We start from the raw sequence: 8,818 nt of genomic DNA, 5'->3' as shown, positions 1-8,818 counted from the left end.
AATGTGGGGGAGATTCACAAGGAGTGGACAGCTGCTGGAGTCAGTGCTTCAAGATCCACCACCAAGAGACGCTTGAAAGACATGGGTTTCAACTGCCGCATACCTCGTGTCAAGCCACTGTTGACCAAGAAACAGCGCGAAAAGCGTCTCACCTGGGCTAAGGAAAAAAAGAGCTGGACTGCTGCTGAGTGGTCCAAAGTCATGTTTTCTGACGAAAGCAAATTTTGCATTTCCTTTGGAAATCGAGGTCCCAGAGTCTGGAGGAAGACAGGAGAGGCACAGGATCCACGTTGCCTGAAGTCTAGTGTAAAGTTTCCACCATCAGTGATGGTTTGGGGTGCCATGTCATCTGCTGGTGTCGGTCCACTCTGTTTCCTGAGATCCAGGGTCAACGCAGCCGTCTACCAGCAAGTTTTAGAGCACTTCATGCTTCCTGCTGCTGACCTGCTCTATGGAGATGGAGATTTCAGGTTCCAACAGGACTTGGCGCCTGCACACAGCGCAAAATCTACCCGTGCCTGGTTTACGGACCATGGTATTTCTGTTCTAAATTGGCCAGCCAACTCCCCTGACCTTAGCCCCATAGAAAATCTGTGGGGTATTGTGAAAAGGAAGATGCAGAATGCCAGACCCAAAAACGCAGAAGAGTTGAAGGCCACTGTCAGAGCAACCTGGGCTCTCATAACACCTGAGCAGTGCCAGAAACTCATCGACTCCATGCCACGCCGCATTAATGCAGTAATTGAGGCAAAAGGAGCTCCAACCAAGTATTGAGTATTGTACATGCTCATATTTTTCATTTTCATACTTTTCAGTTGGCCAACATTTCTAAAAAATCCCTTTTTTGTATTAGCCTTAAGTAATATTCTAATTTTGTGACACACGGAATTTTGGATTTTCATTTGTTACCACTTCAAATCATCAAAATTAAATGAAATAAACATTTGAATGCATCAGTCTGTGTGCAATGAATAAATATGATGTACAAGTTACACCTTTTGAATGCAATTACTGTAATAAATCAAGTTTTTCAAAATATTCTAATTTACTGGCTTTTACCTGTAAGATATATAAGAATTATTATCATGAATACTTATACTGATACAAGCAAGGACCGTTTTCATAGTTATTGGCAGCCTTCTGGGTATTTATACTAATTTACACTAAGATGTATATATGGGTGGTGACATGGCGGACCAGTATGGGAGTTCCCCCATAGACCAGCAGCTGTGCTCTATTTCCCACAAACAAAGGAAAGGTGTGCAGGTATGTACATGCGAATAGTTTTATACTGTACATCTGAATTTGTTTGTGTGCTGCACTTTTCTAAATTTGTCCGTGCATCAATTTTTAGTATTAGAGCTGCTCACTCTTTTATACATGAGGCCGTGGACATTCTGACTGTTACTGTAAGTGTTCATCAGAGAGACGGCATGGTGGAAGGAACCTCCTCCATTGCAGTCGGTGTTTGCAAATAGTGTTCAGAGGCACCAACCTCAAACTAAAAATCCCAACAAGCTGTGTCCAGGATGTTTGGGATCTGCAGAGACGTTAGCTTCTCCTTTCCTGAGTCTAGTTCTGTGCATGTCCTGAATGGAGGGATGGTCACCCTGATAATGCTTTCTGCAGACCTGACTGCTTGCTGTAGAGCAGGGGTTCTCAGATCCAGGCCTGAGGGCTGTTGTCCTGCCGGGTTTCAGATGTGTCTCTGCTTGAACATCTGAGTCAAATAATCAGATCATTAGCAGGACTCTGGAGGTAATTCAGTCATTTCTCAGGAAAACCACCATCACCTCCACTTATGGAACAGAAGAAATTAGTTACTGGAAATATTAAAGAGTGAAAATTAAAAATGTAATCCTTGACTAAGTCACCTGGTTGTATTATTGAAAAGAATGCACTTTATGTAATCACATAAAGTGCATTCTTTTCAACCCACTTCTAACCAATATGGATGTAAAATATCCCCTTTTATCATCTTTGGTTTTTACCAACCCGGTAATTTATTAATCTCTAAATTAATATCATACTTCTGATTGGCTTTATGTAAATTGTAGGCAGTACTGATATTAAGTTGCAACTGATGAAGAGAATAACTATGAGAAAATTAACTAAATCAATATTTCAAATAAAGTAGGACAAAATAATTCTTGTTCATATTTCATAATTAGAATGACTGAACTGTTTCTACCTCTGTCTGTTATCTTAAAACTAAAGATAATGATAGCGGTTTTGTTACTCATACAGCATCATATTCACAAGTAGTTGTTGAAGAACGAGTCAGTTCCTGAGGCACGTAATGGAGATAGTAGGGGGACGCAGGTGCTGCAACCATTTAGGGCCACAAGGCTTCATCCTGGCAGTGTAATATATTGCAAGCATGCTCCGGTTTTTAAGGGAGATTTGTCATAATATCACGTTGGTCACATCCTTCCCCCAGTCAGAGAAGCTTTTCCTTGCCCACAGGGTCATCCTGTCAAACAGAGAGAAATGCACAGTGTGTCATACTTGGGCTTTCACCATCTTAGATTACTAAGAGAGAGAGAGAGAGGAAATGGAACGACCTTGGCTGAAAATCACAAAGCTGAACAAGCCAGAGCTGAGGTTCATCTGCTGCAATTAACTGTGGGTGGCTGAGCGGATGGCAGTGTTTGCTCACACAAAACCACAGTCTTCTTTTAAAATGAAACCTAAAGAAAGCAAATATAATGAAGACTGTGGAACAGTGCTGAGTTCAGAGCTACATCTCGTTGCTTGTACTTGTGACAGTGCAATGACAATAAAGTTGAATTCTATTCTATTCTATTCTATTATTCACACTCAACACGAGTAAAAAAATGAAGATCAATACGTTCTATTGAAAGACAATGTGCATTATTGCAGCATAATTACATTTGTCTAGCTACAACACTGATTAGATAAACATTGAGACGCAGTGGCAAACAATAGTGGCTAAATGTATGAAGATGTAGACAAAAGAACAAATAATTTCATACTTTGAAAGTATTAAATCCCTACTCTCTTTATAGACCTAAACCTCACACAATTTTATTTGTGATACATGTTAAAATCATTTCAACTCACAGCGTACAGTCATAGTCTATACAAGAAAGTGTTAAACACACTTTTCCTTATGCCAGTCTTTCTGTATTAGAAATATTTTTATTGGTCTGACATAATATTCTAATCTTAAATGTTGTGTTTTCATTTGCTATAAGCAGAAAGTAATAATTAACAGAAATACAACAGTTTCTCTAAACATCTAAAAAATTTTGTTTTAATTGGGGAAGGAATTCTAAGATTGTTCTTAGCTGTTATCTTTGCAAAATGAACACATTTAATAAACAAAAAACAAAAATAATACATGTCTGACTAATCAGACATGTATTATTTTTGTTTTGTAAATTTGTTCTATAAATTCTTTGTTTTGAACTTGAATTGTATGGATGCTTGAAAAACTCACAATGCAATGAAAAACATGTCCTTGAAGTGTACATTATAAAATAATTCAGAAAGGTGATAATTTCAAAAATAAAATGGTATACTTCTTTAAAACAAACATGTAAAAATAAGCTAGGCTTTTGAACAACCCTTAGATATTAATTTACAAGACCTGAAAATCACATCTCTGCCTGTCATCTGCCTATCCAACACATTCTCATAGTGCCACCCTGTTTCCTGCTTAGCCTACAAGCCCTTACAGCTATTCTGTAAGAGCCACAATGCTGGAAAAATGTTAAATAACTATATATAACTATATATAACTGGTTGCTTTACATTGATAAAGTCATTAAAGATAGTCAAATGGTAACCATGTCATGGTTTTACATTGTAAATGCTGTGTTTGAAACCAGTTACATTTTCAGAATAACCAACTCCAAATGTAATCAGTTCCCCCAGGAGGTTTGGAAAATTTCACCAAACTGCTCTGAGAAGCTGGTGAAAGTCAAATCAGGTTGTTGATTTATATAGGACATTTCAGCAAATGGGCTTTAATGACAATAAAGTGCTTTACACCTTTAAAGAATACACCAATCAATTACAAAACAAGCAAAACATATCATATATTGTCAAAATCATCAAGATTAATTATCAACAAATATACATTAACTTTATTGATAAATATTTATTTTATAACAGAAGCATTTTAAAGTCTCTGATCTTCAGGGAGGCAGTGGAAGGACTTCAGAACTGGCTGATGTGCTCTATCTTCCTGGTTTTAGTCAGAACACCAGCATCAGCATTCTGGATCAGCTGCAGCTGGACAATTGATCTTTTTAGGAAGACCTGTAAAGACACTGTTGCAGTAATCAAAGTGATTAAAGATAAACTAAGACATTAGTTCTTAATCCTGGAAATGTTCTTCAGGTGATAGAAGGCCGACTCTCTTACTGTCTTTATGTGGCTCTTAGGGTTCAGGTCTGATCCATCAACACACCCAGTTTTGTGTATGATATCTAATTTCTAGCTGAAATAACTGAAGCTTTAAAATAATACAAACAGATCTGTTCAGCCTGGTAAAGTTTTGGCAAAACTCTAAGGAAACATTTGACAAGTTTTAGAATTAATTTTGCCAAATACTAAAATAGTGTATGGAAACTATTCAATAAAAATAAGTAAAAGAAACATTAAGACAAGTCTGTCTCTTTGGCAGTAAAATAATTAAGTTTATCCTAACTGACCTAAAACTGAAAACATTTAGTTTGATTTCATCTCAGAAAAAAACAAAGCCTATTAAGTAGTGGATGAAAAGATCTAGTTTTAAATCAGTAACCAGATCAAGGTAGAATATTTGAGTAAGTAGTGTTGACAAAACAATATTTTGTTAAAAAAGAGCAGCACAGGGTTTTTTTTAAAGCAGAGACATATTTTTGTCTTTTAGCATCTCAGTAAAAACTTTTTTGGCATAACTGAAATGATTACTATATTGTACGTATTATTTTGTCTTTCTTACAAGTTGAGTATTGGTAAAAAAGGTTCATTATGTGACATTTCAAGCATGTTATCTACTTGTTTTTTATTATGATTGCTGAAATGTTTGGCGTTTGGGGGTCAAAAGACACATTTTTCATCTCAGAGGCACCAGAGACTTTGAAAGTACTTTCTGCAGCCCTTGGAATGAGGAAGAGATCAATTACACTTTCAAAAAGGTGCCAGCAGAGGAGTAGACTTTCTCATAAAAGCTTCAATTTTCTTCCTCATTTGAACTTGACCTTCCACTTACATTTCTTCTCATCTCTACTTCCCATCAGGAAGAAAATGCACCATATGTAAAGAATCTCTAACTGTCCCTTAACTAACTCTGAGAACAAACATTTGTAGAATTGCATAGGAGTAAAATCAAATTATCAGGACTGTTACAAACATTTATCGAGATAAGACTGGACAATTTTAAGGACACATTTGGACAGACATTCCTACTCCTACATGTCACAAGTCTACTGATATGTAGAGATTGCATTTTTTATAAGCAGCTGGAGGTTATGGGGTATGAAAGCTATCCACCTATCAGAAGCTTACTGTTTCAATTCTCAGCTTTTCAGTTCACATGTAAAAGTGACCTTGGCCTACATGCTGAACAGGATAATTGGTATCTGTGTGTACCATAAAAAATGCACTCAAGGCATAAAAAAATGTAGGTGAGACTGTGTGAATGGGCTTTTTACTGGAAAATGTTGAGAGCTTTCAACATGATGAAAAAAGCACAGCTTAAAAGCAGTCTGTATGGCAGCAGTGAAACAACAGTCATGTGTGAGATTCTCAAAGCTAGTAATAAAATAGAAAACACAATATTGTAAAATGTCAGCTTTTATGTCAGGTAATTCATCCTTCCATCCATTTTCCATACCCACTTTGTCCTGTTCATGGTCAGAGGAGAACAGGAGCATGTCCCTGAAGTCACAAAGGGAGAGGTGGGGTGCAAGCAGGACAGATAGCCAGTAGAGCAGTGGTAAAACAAACAACCATTCTATCATAAAGCCAGGTTTGATTCAGTAACTACACTAAAATGCATGAGTTTGGAAAATAAAGAGCACCTTAAAAATTTAAAATTGAGGGAAAATATTAATGTTTCTTTCCTTGGATACATTAGTGTTGTTGATGTATGGAATCAAGGCTTTAGCAAGAACTTATCTGGGGAACAGCCAGGCATCCAAGTACAAAGTAAATTATATAATGTGCTGTATAATATTGCTATATTGCTATAATTTATTAATGTGTATCTCTCTGAAAATGTTCAAGTCTAACTTGAATATATTGGAGGGAACATAACTGTATGACAGTGTGTTTGTGTACTATGATTAGAAGGAAACACATTTTCTGTCTTATTTTATTATTGTATAGTAATTTTAGTAACTTGTCAAGGGACTGTAGTTGTAAATTAATTTTTGCTTTAATGCGGTACAGTGCATCAAATGGTGATATTTATGTTTGAACTGCACATTGTCGCTTTTTAAATCAATTTTATTTACACTATACTACAGTAAATGGCTTTGAGTGTCCTAAAAATAGAATAGAATAGAATAGAATAGAATAGAATAGAAGTACTTTATTCATCCCAGCAGGGAAATTACTTCGCAGTTACAGCATAGAGACAAGACACAATAACAACGTCCGGGTGTTGAGTCTGGAGTTTGGCTGTGGTAGAGCTGATGACGTCACAGGCCACCGCTGCATCAGCTGATGGGGGAATGTAAACAGCGATCAAAATGGCGGACGTAAACTCCCTCGGTAAATAACACGGCCGCATTCCCACAGCCAGAAGTTCAATAAAAAGCATTATTAAAATTTTATGGATTATCATCATTATTATATATGAAAATAATATGAAGTGAAAGGGCAATATTTCGTTCCAGTCATTTCAGGAAGTGAAACTCATGTATTACATGGAATCATATGTAGTGCTGTAATGAAAAGATCTTCATTACTGGAACTACTTTTACGTAAGCCACTGCATAGCACTTTAAGAGCATTTTTGCATTTTATTAATAAGTACTTTTTTAGCACTGCACTTTAAGCATAGATTTGCACATCAATAACAATTTGCACACAATAAGTTTTAACTATATTTATTGAGTATTTTAGTGATTAGCATGTAGCCTTTTGTTCTGAGCTCTGCACATGAGGTGGTGGCCAGTGAAGAGGAGGAGAATTGTTACTCAGGGCAAGGAGCTACTGGTTTGTAAAACTTGAGCAAATGTTTGGGCCTAATATGTTAAGTGCTGAGATGAAGTGACTAACCTGTCTTTTCTGTGTCCTCCCCACAGAGGGTGTTAGGACAAATGCTTCCCTGGTGGTCCAGACACCATTTATACCAGTTGTCCCCAATCCCTGGGCTACGGACCGGTACCGGTCCATGGACCAATTGGTATAGGGCCGCACAAGAAATAGTTAAATATTTCCATTATGTATTATCTGGGTCTGGATGATCTTTTATTTTGAAAATATTTTAGCCGGATTCTATGGGTTACGTCTTGCACGCAAACATTGAGCCCACAAGTAGCAAAATGAGTAAAAAACGGATCAGATTCTTTGGAAAGTTTCTTTGGGAAGGGAAAAGGCCCAGAGAAGAGACAGGAGAATGGATTTATCCCAGTAGGTTATTCTCACATTCCAAGCCTGCTCTGCATGACGTGTGTCGACCGGCTCGATAGACCAAGCACGCTGTGCATAAGCAACACTTCGGGTGTCATTGTCTCCCATCACTCACAGGTGGGACCGTCTCGTTGCAGAGAAACAAGCTCAGGGCTCCCCATCACTTTTGTCGTTATCGTGAGTTAAAATGTTTATGGAAGTAAAATGTTCCTTTTTGTTGCACATCTGTATCTTATTTTAAAGGTGTAAACTTTACCATAGCAACCAGAGTCAGAGAGCATTAGGGCAGTGGTCGAGACGAGAGGAGTAGAGCTTGTGAGTCTTAGGTCTGGTTCACACGGCCCGATTTTAGAATTGATGGCTGATTTTCCAAACCTCTGTGACCACACACGACACGAGGCAATAAAAGTACAACAGGTTCGATCAGTTCGTGTGTCCAGCCACACGGCAGGAGCAACACACTAGTGATGTGTCGGTCGCGAACGATCCGGCTCTAAGAGCCGGCTCTTTGAAGTGAACGATTGGAACCGGCTCCACAATGGGAGCCGTTTTAGGATCCTATTTGGGAGCCGGGTTTTTTTCTACAGTATATCGCTGTCTCTCCGCCTCCCTGTCGTTGTGCTTGTGCCCTGCAAGTGCCAGAGCCGATAGTTTTTCCCCACATCGTTATTTTTGTCCTGCGGTGCCTCGCTGTCTCTCCCCTCCTTCTCCCTCTCCTTGCACGTTTTGCTCTTCTGCCAGTGCTAGAGCGGAGAGTTTTTTTCCCTCGGTCGGTCCACTGCCCTCATGTCAAGCGTGTGCTCCACACATCTGACCAATCACACATAGTTTCAATTAATAATGTGGCGGGAAAACACTGAAAAAAAGTTTATCTCCACTTTTTTTGTGGAAACGGCAGGCAATTGGCCAAGCTGTATAGCGTTCGTCAGCAGGTGTTTATGTACAGACACTCACTCAGCTGTCAAGAAGCACAGAAAGAAGGGGAGTCAGTGTGAGAACTGAATAGGTGAAAATAAATGAGTGACAGAAAACGGAGCAAGATTTGGACTCATTTTAATGCTACATCAAGCTCCAGGGCAGAGTGCAGACTGTGCAAAGTCAGCATTTCCTATCTGCAGGCTCGACAAACAACCTGCACAGGCACATGCGGACATCACACGCATCGGTATTGCTATAGCATTGTTATGCGGCATTTTTACTCATCATAAGTGCTTAACAATGTCAA

Source organism: Xiphophorus couchianus, chromosome 7 (genome assembly GCF_001444195.1).
Source record: "Xiphophorus couchianus chromosome 7, X_couchianus-1.0, whole genome shotgun sequence".
NCBI lineage: Eukaryota > Metazoa > Chordata > Actinopteri > Cyprinodontiformes > Poeciliidae > Xiphophorus > Xiphophorus couchianus.
This window is presented reverse-complemented; position numbering follows the sequence as displayed.